The sequence below is a fragment of the Perna viridis genome, chromosome 10 (genome assembly GCF_037379345.1).
Source record: "Perna viridis isolate PV_CMFRI_1.1 ecotype Kerala chromosome 10, ASM3737934v1, whole genome shotgun sequence".
Classification (NCBI taxonomy): Eukaryota; Metazoa; Mollusca; class Bivalvia; order Mytilida; family Mytilidae; genus Perna; species Perna viridis.
Window position 1 is genome coordinate 2795746 of NC_142454.1, and position 12636 is coordinate 2808381.

General features: G+C 30.0%; 1 pseudogene; it reads left to right on the plus strand.

Moving 5' to 3' along the window:
* The first annotated feature begins 10192 nt into the window (after nt 1–10192).
* On the plus strand, nt 10193–12279 carry LOC148604150 (uncharacterized; annotated as a pseudogene).
* The last annotated feature ends 357 nt before the right edge of the window (nt 12280–12636 follow it).

A 12636-nucleotide genomic window follows, 5' to 3' on the forward strand; every position in this document is an offset into this window, starting at 1 on the left:
TATGCTTGGATTGTGATGTACCTGCATTATTCCATTTTTCACACTTCGGTATTTATTTTCATGTTATTCAGTGTGTAGTTGTCCCTCGACGATTTAATCCTTCGATTTTATGTTTAAATGTTTTGATATATTAAAAATACTAAACCGAAAAGTAATCTCCTCAGTTTGATCATTCGAATTTTTTCTGGGACAAAGATACTAAACATTTATAATAATCATGTTAACCGCTGACTGACCGAAATGAGGACAGTTGTCATATTTTTTTCATATTTAGATTCGTCGCCTTTCAGAGCTTAGTTAAAGGTATGTTTATTACACTAGATGAAGACCTTTTTGTGAATGTGTTTTAATTGTCTTTTATCTCGATAATTTGTTGTGTTTCCCTATATTCTGTCCTGTTTTCTAATCCTACTTCTCTTAATAATATTATGTGATTTTGTTTTATATTGATGTTGAACTTCTTGTATAAACTCGATCTTTAAAGGTGCTGCATGCTTAGAATAATGAGGATTTTAAAATGTTGTACACTCTTTAAAGTACAAATATCATGCTGAAAAGGTAATTTTCAATTCTTTTTTCAACTTCTTTGATTGTACAATACCTTCATTTCAAACGATGTACTTTGTTTTTTTAAACTATATATAAATCCTAAACTCCTCATCTTTTTTCCTACTAATTTTTGACGAATTTAATAACAGCTTCATGTTTCTACATTTTGAATTACTTCCATACATTCACTATATTAGTATAAAATAGCTTTATTTTGGTGCTTGTATTTACAAAGATGTTTTTTTTTAAATACAGCACATTGTTAATACCCTCCAAGGCTAATCTTTAACAACAACTTAAGCTACAACTTATCAATGCACTTGGAATGAAATTGTTAAGTTACAGTTACGTGGTTTCACGTTTGATTTCATATCATTGTAATGTGTTTATTGAAGTAAAATTGTGGTAACCAGTACATCGCATGGAGAATATTTGTCTCGAAGCTTAATTTAAAACGTAAAAAACCTCATTAATGTCCTTTATGTTCATATCTTCAATGAGCATCATATGTGTATTTGATTATTTGTCTTTCATATTCCGTTTAATTACTAATTGATTTTGTTTGGCAACATTTTTTTATGTTTTATTCCTTTCTACCAATAAACAAAAATGAAAAAAAGAACGCATTAACGTGTTATTCTATAATTTCTGTTTATTAATAAAATCTGATCGCCGTGGATTATTTGATTTTTATTACCATATGTTTAAGTATGAAATATGATCCTTGTGAATTTTGTTTATCATTTCTCAGTAACAAATTTTTGATATATTCCACCATTCATAGTTAGTAAGATTATATCAATGGATATAACATCAAAGTTTCAATTTACATATTTTCATTTAGCGAAAGTAATGATTGTATAAAACCGATATCTTTTTTCCTTAACACATGTAAGTGAAGACAAGATGATTAATTTACAGACCAATATTTAGTGATAATGAATGCAGCATTTCTACTTAAAATGTGAATCAAAGTAGTTCGTCGTCTGAGTTAATTGTTGCTAGAACTGAAGATAAGTAATTGCTAGAAACAGAAAAGTAATCCATTTCTGTTTCTGTTCCTCCCATTTTCTAATCATACTACCTTTCATGTAAATCAAACAAATTTGAGTTAAAGTTAGTTGTTATCAAAAGGAAAAGCCTTATGATTCGAATATTGTAATCTTAACATATATCCGAGTACTATTGGTTTCTTCAATCAATGGCTGAATAAAACAATTTAATGGTTTAATTTATTTTTTTTTATATAAAATTGGATTTATACGGTATTTAAGTTTATACAATCTACAATACCTGGCAATGAACATATGACAAACCCTGACTTTGATGTATTATTAGTTGTTGGTAGAGGTCGCTAGTTTATGTAAGTTTTTACTTTTTGTTTTATACATAGTTGACTTTGAATCTATTTTTCATGTTGGGGTTAACATCAAATGACAATTTATTACAAAATTACTAAACTGGTAAAAGAAATAGTCAGAAGAAAATTCGTATATCAGATTCCAATATCAGGGTAGATCCCGAAACCACCGCAATTGTCTTGACTTGATACAGGCATTTCAAAAATGAATGATGGGTTAACCCATATTTCATAGGGCGCAAAACCTCCCGTTGTCATTACGGTTCACTTACAAGTCTTTTTTGTTTATTTTCTCACTTTAGAATCTCAAATATGAGACTCAATCTTATATAGTTAAACATATTACAATATTTTAAAAAAGACTCGATCTATGATTCTGCAGATACATGTATTCGTTTCATTCTACTTCATGTTATGAGATATGTCTGCTGCACTAGTTATCATTTGATAAAGTAAGGGTATGTCATGCAAACCAAACAATGTTTAATTCTAATGAGATTTCAGTATTGATACGAGTTCTCACAGGCTGTGTGTCAAATAACAAGGATGTCTTTACCTATGTCAAAGAAAAATTAAGAGCCAGTAAATTAGTTTAAATGTATTATGCATTTCTCATTAACTGTGCGGCTTTCTTAAAAGATAAAGGTTAAAACAAAATATCAGAAGACATAGTAGTATATGAAGAAAAGAGATAAAAAGTAATTATAGGATAAATGGTAACAATTAAATCAGTTACTAGATGTACGTTCCTGTTTTGGAAAGCACATCAGAGGTTATGATATCTCGACATTTATTTCGGTTTGGAGATATATTAACAAAAAGACTTGATGATCCAACATTAAGACGTGGTACTATTGTTTGTACAGCTTTCTACAAAATCACTTTTATACCCTTGTTTGATACGTATTACTCAAGTTGTCAAGTTGATAAAGAGTAATCAAGGGAACCAAGGTTGTAGCGGTAATCAAAAGAATGAAATCCATTGACAAAGACCAGACGTGTAAAAGAACACAAAGTAACTAAAATCATACATACAAAGTGACAAAAGCGAATTAGCAACTCGGACTCCACTAAAAACTGGGAGCATGGACCAGATGCACCGGTAAGGTAAGCGTCTTCTGCTTTTCAAGAAACACCCACCGAGAAAAAAAATATAATTGAATTTGTTTATCAATCTTTTTATTAATATTTGAATCATTTGATTAGTAAACTTGTTCAACTATAAAATATTTCTTAAATTACATCTTTACTCATTGTTGTTTATGAATGTTTATTCAAGACATGAAACATAAAAAATCACTGCGATTTTATAGTGTTTATTTCCTTTTTCCCCCTAACTAAACGAGTTTCCATACTGATTATATCTTATAAATAAGACGTTTTCCATATAAAAACCAAAAGATTAAAATGCAGTTAGAGTAAACTTGACGTGTGACTAGAATTTTACGTTTAATTTAATATCAATGTCCTGAGCTGCCTAGAGTAAAATGATGACTCGTAATTTCAGCTCCAGTGCCAATCATTAAAACGCCTGGGAATACATGTCTGCAAGCTAAATCGTAACGCGAAAAAAGACTTATCTAACGTCACTCACTGAATTAACGTCTTTAGTGATCGGTTCGTTGACCTTCACGTGTAAAAGACGAAAGAATAAAAAAGTCCATTTTTATTAAATTAATTGCTTTGCTTCATGTTATTTAAGAAGGAATCTCGAGAAGCTTCAACTTGTTTTAACCTTTCCGTCTGTGTTAATCTTGCCCAAATTGCGGTGTGTCCTAAACACTAATGTCAAATCGAGAAATCGAATGTGCAAAACAAGAAAATAAATTCGGACAAAATGGTTTCATGTGTTAAAACACAACATATACGAACGATGACAACATAAAAATTTCAAATTTATTATTATGTAGCAAATTTAAACATTCATGATTAAAAACACTTATTGATGTTTATAATGGTCAATATCAAAAAAAAAAAAAAAAAAAACTGGTCTATTGTCTCATTTGCTCAGACAATAGGGATCTGAACAATGAAACTAAGAATGCACATGACAGACCAATATGAGATCGAATACCTGTTACTATCATTTGCAAAGACCGATTCGCTAAGTAATTCAACGCCAGAAAATAAAAAGAGAGATTGATCTGGGGTTACAGCAACCGTTGTGATAAAAGCTTAGCCATCAGGGAATACAACGTCTGCGCTAACAGAATTTAATAGTTAGGATATAAAGTTTCTATCGTATTTTTCAGTTTAAACCTTATGTGGAAGCTTGTCTGGGTGCCAAAATGTCAAAATTTTGAGTATTTTATATGATAAAATGTATAAAATTATTTATTACTCTAAGACGGAAATATTGTCTCCGGTTAGGTATTAAAACTGCGATTTTACGGGTTTATAAATTTGAACGAAAGCTTTTTTCTCATTGTGTCTTATTTCGTAAAGTATCATAGCAAGGCATTAAAGTTATTCATATTGCCTCTTTACCATAAATTCTATTAGCAAACGCGACAGTTTATTTCCTCAATCATTTTAATGGATACGCTATAAAGTTTTTTTTTTCAAAGACGAGTCTTACGTCTTAGTACGGATAGTATTGATTAAATCTCAAACAAACGACAGTCACCTGAAAGAAAAATATAAAACATTTTATAACGTAAACTCAAGAAAAAAAGATCCGATCTTGTTCACCCATTTTCATTAATTCTTGCAATTTATTTCATGGAAAATTGTTTGTTTGTTTGTTTTGGTTTGTTGGCTTATTTGTTTGTTTGTTTGTTTATTCAGTTTTTTTTTTTTTTGTTTTTTGTTTTTTTTTTATTGTTTTGTTTTTTTGTTGTTTTTTATTTATTTATTGTTATTTTTTTTGCATAGTCAGCATAAATAAAATCAGGAAAAGTTTATTTTTGATCTATTGGAACTCACGGTGGCTATTTCGATAGACAGAAAAATAACAACAAAAACAAAAACTTGATTAAAAAGTAGGAAGAAACATTGCATTTTTTAAACATTACAGTTTTATTAGACCAACCTTTCAGGTTTGGTATCTGACATTTATGAAAGAAATCCTATAAATAAATAATGCACTTTTCCTATGTCGGCTTGGTAACATTACATTGATTTAAAGTTTTAAATTGTATTCATGGTTTTCTAATTCAGAGTGACACTTTAGCGAAAAATCGTTAGTTAATTAGCCTTTTCCGGAAGAAAGTGGTAAGTTTAGCAAAGATTCTGAAGATCATGTTGAATGTGCATTTTATTGTAAATTGTATGTAATTGATTTTAACAGCAGCTAGAGAACTTTTCGAAGGAACCTGTTTGAATATCTTACAAATCTTTGAGTGACTAGAATGGCTTGTGTGTTGCCGAATAATATTTTGATAATTCAAACAATTTTCCTCAATCACTTCTTACAAATTCATTAAACAATAAACAACGATATTGTAATTTCGAAATCAGATATTTACTATATGCTTTAAACGAAATGTAGCTGTCGAAGTTTTCCTTATGCTACTGTTTTAAAAGTTAAGATATGTAAACAAGTTGTTCTTTTCAAATCTAGTTTCCAAAATTCATAGAGAGTTTTATTGTGAGTGCCACGTGGCCATAGAAGCCCTGTTTAAAAGCTTTGAGAATTGAAGCAATTCTGATTTATTTTTATATATTTTTTTATATTTTAATATATCACTATAAATAGTAAGAACGAGTTGTCTGCAGGAAGGAAAAATGGAAACAGATTTCTGTGAATGGTGAATATTTTACTGTATTTTAAGAATGGTTACAGTGACTAACTCATTATGTTTTATATAATTGTAATATTTTAGTAAACTTCCCTTCTAAAAGCACTCGACAAAAATATCTATGTCACAGATGCTTTGAGGTAAAAAAAAAAAGCTTTTCAGTTGTTTTCTAGATGAATCGAAAATATTTGGGGAAAAAAAGACCAAAATGAGAATTTTGAAGTGCCACGAATTACCAGATTCGTACACAAAACGGTACTTTTCTTTTTTTCAGAGGTTATCAATGTTACTCGTATACTATATATACGGAGTTAATTAAAATAACAAGAAATTTAGTGTCTTGATACTATTAAAAACAACGGGAAAATGGCGCAAATTGAGATAGTATGACCGAAATCACAGACTTGGTACAGGTTTTTCAGATTACAGTGATTGGTTCTAATAATAAAACAAATGGTCAAAAAGTTCTTAATTATTTACAGCATATAAATTTAGCAATAAACTTATGGGTTAAGATGTATGGATATTCCTCGAAATAAGGGAGATTACAGAAACAGCGTGTTCTGCATCTTTGTGGACCTACGTCTGAAATTTCACAATAATGGTCATTTCAGCACTAAGAGTTTTGACAAAAAGTGCAGGAATATACTTTCATCTCTTGCATATGGTGTTTATATTTCATATTTCACAGTTGAGTTAGCAACGCTAGAGTAAGTAAAAACTACTCTGATTTTCTTGAACGCCATAAATATATGCGAAACAGACTAATAAATAAGGGGTATGCAAAAAATTAGTCTCAAAAGGTCTTTTACCAATTTCTGTTTTAGATATCAGTCCTTTTTTATGATGATGAGTAATGATTTCCGTAAGCATGTGTATTTTAAGAATTTTTGGAATCAGTAAAACCAGGTTTCGAACATTAATGGAATCCCAGGATGACGGCTACATATGGAAAATACACACATTAAATTACCAAATTAACCCATTCGGAGATACAAATGAAAATGAGCAACCTTCACTCTAGAAATATATACCAGGTACACCGGTACGGTAAGCCTACTCTGTTTTTTTAGGACCAATTACCGAGTTGTTTATAAAATGTAATCTGAGGGATAGACAAAAGAGAAAATGCATATTATATCACGATGAACAAATTGACCTTCTTGGTGCAGATGAATGCATCATTATCATCCATGAGTTCATGATGACGACCATAAAAAGCTTTTGCTGTGAATTTTGCAACTATTCTATTTAGCAATATAACTTTGTTTCAGAAGCCTTATTGTAAGGAGTCTAGCATGGTTAAAAAAATTCGCATTGGTATTGTTCGGTAAGTTCTGGCATAACTTATGACCTTATATTGCAGGTGATAAATGGATGCTGCCAAAATTGGAGCAAAGTTAAAGACGTGGGATTGAGAAGATTAGTTTGTCGTATAGTTTGGTCATGGTTTTTCCATTTCCATCAACCTTTAAGAATATTTCAATTGATAGTGTCTGTACTGACCGAGGTCTTTTTTGGGTGAATGAATAAAATCCACGAATCAAGGATTGTTTAAAAACAAAATGACATCTACATAGCGGAAACTGAGATCAAATGATCTGGCTAAACGATAATCCTTCTTTTAGATAAAGTCAGGTATAAAGTCGAAGTGAAGTATAGAAGTCAAAATTTGTTCCAATTGGAATGCCAAGCGTGTATCGGAAAACACGTCCTCCACACTGGACAGATATATTAACGATAAAACAATTTAAAAATTTGAAAACCTCGTCTTCGTTATATTAAGAAGATCACTAGGAATCAATTTTAAAGAAGAATACAGAATCTCTATAAAGTACTACGTATCTGTATCTTGGTGTTTAAGTGTTACAACGACGATCAAACTGCTGAGTATTTAATAGTTAATACTAAGTTTTAAGAGAAATTATGGTAACCAATTTTCGAGCGAAAATCAAAAGAATGTATTCCAAGGATAATTACTAGTCAGGGCATGTAGACACAAGGAACATTTTTGGAAATGCATGAATTACTTATCGTAAGCTTCTGTCTGGTTTTAAGGAAAATCTGTATTTGAATTTGTGATTCATTCCTAGTGAAAAATATACCTCTCAACAGATTTTATAACATTCAATTTTCGAAAAAAGAGGCATTTACTGTTTTCCTGCAAGAATTAGAATCATCATATTTTCCATTCAATGATCAAGATACAGGAACCTATGAATCAGGAAGCTATAGATACTAATCATTTTGTTTTTCTTCCTGGTATGGACTTAAATGGAAAATTGGATAAAGGCAAATCAATTAGAAATATTATAGATTACTATGACTTGATTAAGTTTTCCTTCCATTCATGTTTCTTAACCATGAATGACAGCTGTACAAGAGATGAGTAAAAAATTTGCATTTTGTCAACAACAACAATTCATTAAATTTGATAACACTTTTTCATTAAATATTTAGTTGAAATTTATAAACTTTGTTTGACAAACAAACTCATAAATAAATAAACAACTGTAGCAGTTTGAATTGGTATGCTTCATCGGTTTGCATTCATATAAAAGAAAAAATAAGTTAGAAATTTATATGAATGATATTTTTGTATTTTGATGTAATCATTCTGCCTCTTACATCTTACCTTTTATACATTAAGAAAGGGTTAAATAAGACAAAAAGACAATAGTAACCCTGGCAAACTATGACAGGCAAAAGAAGGTTTTAAGCCTTAAATGAGAAATTCAATTTTTTGTTATGTATTTTAATTGTATCTTACGAGCATTTGAAGTTAAAAAAAATAGATATTTTTAAAGTTAGAAAGTCTGTGCACTTACAAAATGACTATTGAAGGTCTTTTTCTTATTGCGTTAATCGTGTTTACAAACTGTTACAACCTTTCATTGTAATTTAAATATATCTCCGACCATGAATAAGAGACAGGGAATATACATGTACATATAGAGTTTACAAACTAATACAAATTGGTTCAAAACCTAGTAAAGACTTTCATATTCTGCCTTGTCAAAACTTTCATCAAAAAAACACCCCGTTACAAAAGCCTTACATTTACTTTATATAGTTTTATATGTGTATAAAAATACATGTAAAATAGTTTTCCTAATAGCAAAAGTTATCTAATCATAACACTGATACAATTTCTGATTCGGTAGTATCTTACTTTTCTAAAGCTAATAATATAAAGACAACAGTAGATAACTTACAACTGTTTATTTAAAGTTTGGATAACAATTATAAATATTAAGAATTCAACAAAAAAGAAAATTCAATGGTTTCGTGTTATTGCCTTGTTTTTAAGACAATAGTAATAATGTTTCTGTTTCAACAAATATTCGCTTAAGTGATCCCCTAATTTGGACCAATATTTCTCTTATAAAAACTCTACTGAATATTGTCAGTCACATTGTCGAATTTGATAACCTTGATGATACATTCAGAGGGTTGCATAACAAATCTCAAATCTAAATAAAAGAATTAATACAACTATATCAGTCAGTGAGAACCTTCAGATCAACGAACAATAATCAACAGGTAGTTAGTCCTAAAAGTAGAGATGTGGTGGAGGTAGTTTTTCATCAGACGCACCAAATTTATGGGTCGCTCTACAATAAACGGTCAAAAAACGAATCTTCAAACACGCACTTTTTTTTATCAAAATCTATAGACGTTAAGAGACAAGATAAATATTGGAGTCTGTGTTGTAATTTTTAGGCCCGTTTAAGTTTCGTGTCATATTATTTTTTTTCACACATATTGCTCTCCTGTTTCCATTCTAAAAATATTGTCTCATTCAGTTTAATTTTGTTACTTTGTATGTATTAGTTCGGTCATTTTATGTCCTTTGTTCTGTGTGTCTATTTTCCATGTCTGGTCTTTAACCCTGGATTACATTCTTTTGATTTCCACTAGAATCTCGGTTCCAATAATTACTTTTTCTAAATATTGACATATAATTTTTATTTTTCAATGTCTTTTATACGTATTTGTGCTCACATGTTACTATGTGGTATGTTTGTTTATAGTTTTTGAACATTATTTCATTGACCAAAATGTGGTAATTGACATGAAAAAGAGTTCACCTAAAATTAGTTAGAATGATCAAAAACAAAAGAAAGAAAGCATAATTCATATAGAAATTGACAGAAACAAAACACTGATAAAACAAAATGTATGAATAAACCGGACATTGCAAATTAGAAATATTCCAGGTGCACCTATTGAAAAATCTGTCGTTTGTTAGTCTATTAACACAACATAGACACATTCTACGGTATTGAGATATCTGCCTATTAATGACTTCATTTTTATCAACCTGTCTTATTAGGAAAACTGCCTTCGAGATACTTTTTATAGAACAGCATTTCAAAAAAACACAAAACAATCCTTTAATATTTATATTTATGACAAGAATATATAGTTCTCTTTAAATAAAAGTACCATAAAAGCCAGCTATTTTAACAGATGTTTTCCTATCAAATTATCGTGTTTTCACCTAACATTTATTCCCGGATCTCTTATGATCAGTATAGAAATGGGCGGTGATGGGGGTAACTATAACACATCGTTTACCCTTCATTTTACTTCCAAAAGTGAAGAATGTAAAGGCTAATTTTATTTGTCGTGTTTCTTTATTCTTTCATTTACTACTTATCTTTCTTCCCGATATTTGATGATTAATTCGGTAATTTTGTTCCAACTTATGTGAAGGAAATTAATATTAAATACAACAGGTAATTTTTTTTGATGTGTCTTTTTTTTTCTCTCTAACAAACAAAAATGATAATAGATATAATTGAACACACATGATAAAAATTTTAATGAAGTAAGTTGTTTTTTGTAGGATACAAGGGTTTTTTTAATTAACACAGTGTTTTACTGTCTGATTCTTCGTTATTTACAATGTTAAGTTTATGTGTGTTAAAGAGTTTTTTGTCATATACATTTTTTCCATCTGGAAAAAAATTCCGTTGTATCTTTATATACATTTTTATTCATATCATTTAAAACAAAATGTAAAATATATTATCTTACGATACTTTTATTATCTTGACTAAATAAAATATTTTCTCAAAACATTTTAATTTATACAGTCATATTAGTTTTTATTGCCAGTTTTAAAAACTATCTATGATTTGGCTTGCACATTAACTACATCAAACTGTAAAAAGGGAAACAAATGAAACACGAATGTTATAAACCGTATTGTGAACATCTCAGGGTTGTTTTTCTTTTAGCCTTCCTGATAAACAAATTATATTCCTGATATTTCAATCATGAGAGGTTTTATCACATTTGCAAATTAAATCAATGAAAAAGAAATTTAAAATTTAATCTTCAGATTTAAAATTAAAATGTTCTCCTTTGAGATAATTTTCCAACTCGAATTTTTTAATTTAATTTGTTTTTCTTTTTAAACAGAATTAATTACAATTACCAGAAAATAAAATTATGATATAGGCTGATCATCAGCGTTTAACGTGAAATTATACTTTGTGTTAAGAAATAAAGAAAAATTAAATTCATTAATATTGATAAAGCTAATTAAGATAAAAAGAATAAGTTGTTTTATCTCTGTTTAAACCTGTTATGTTTTAGTTAAATAACTTGAAACGGGTTGGTTATAATGGACCTATAATGAAGGATAAATAATTAGCTACACTGTAACTATGTCTATGTCTGTCAGACTTTGATGTATAATACTTAAATATTGATATGAGTCGAGTGCCCAACGACATACTCTCTGATCGATAGTCGAGTGCGCCTGATATATATACTTGTTTCTCTTGAACTTTGCTATGTATTATGTGAATTAATTCAGAAGCATGCAAGAAAAAGCGCCGCCATTTATCTGAACCTTCACCCAATTTAGCTTTAACCTTAACGATGAGGAAATATCAAATGATAAACAAGAGCTATTGATGAACTTAAACATGTCACAGCAGCAATCGTTATTTAACGACGACGACGTTCAATGGTTAGCTACAGTCGTAAAAACAATAATGATCGATGAAAAGAGCTTAAATCTTATGTAACTTTCAAGTAAATAGTGCCACTGGGCCTCTATACGCAGAAATAGACAATCTGAAAACTGAAAATAATCACTAGAAGAATCTATTAGCGACATTTCAAAAACATCATATAAAATTGATGATCTAGAGCAACATAGCCGTAAAAGTTGCATACGAATTATTGGGGTTCCACAAACCCAAGATGAAGATACGACCAAACTTTTCTGCGATGTAGCTACTAAATTAAATGTGAATATCCCAATGATATTATCATATCTCACCGCTTACCAACGGAAAAGGGTCAAATAATTGCACGTTTTGTGCATACAAAGAAACGAGCTGAGAAATTACGTGCTTTACAAATTATCCAGAGAATGGACGAACTGAAAGGAGTCGGCATTAGCCAGGACCTGACAAATCAAAGAGCTAAACTTGCATATCTTACCTGGAACGCCGTCAGATCGGCAAAAATCTCAACAAGATCTCAGTATGGGACGGAAAAATCTGCATAACAGATATAAAAGACAAAAAAAAAAGATTTCAAATTTCAAGCCTTCAAGAATTTCAATCTTTTCAGAATCAACCTACGAAAACTCGTTCCCTTCCGTGAATCAACCTGAAAACATCGCAAATAAAGTACACTCTTCATAACTGATGGCTAACATTCCACACTCCACTCAGATGATGCAATTAGGTTTTCTTGTTCGTTCTCCGTTAAACCCTCTTCAAGCTCAGATGATGTCACAGTACCCTCAACAATTTCAGCAAACTTCAATGTATGGTGGTGAAGGCGGCATGATGTACCCGATGACGATGTCTCATTCAAGATTCGGATTGCCCATTTTTCATTGACGAATTGTGCTTAATAAAATATTCTAAATATATATGAGTAGTATTAGCCGTTTTAGTCTTAACATCTGTATTATATTTTTCGTTTAAAAAATACATTCAGTAAATTAGTATAATG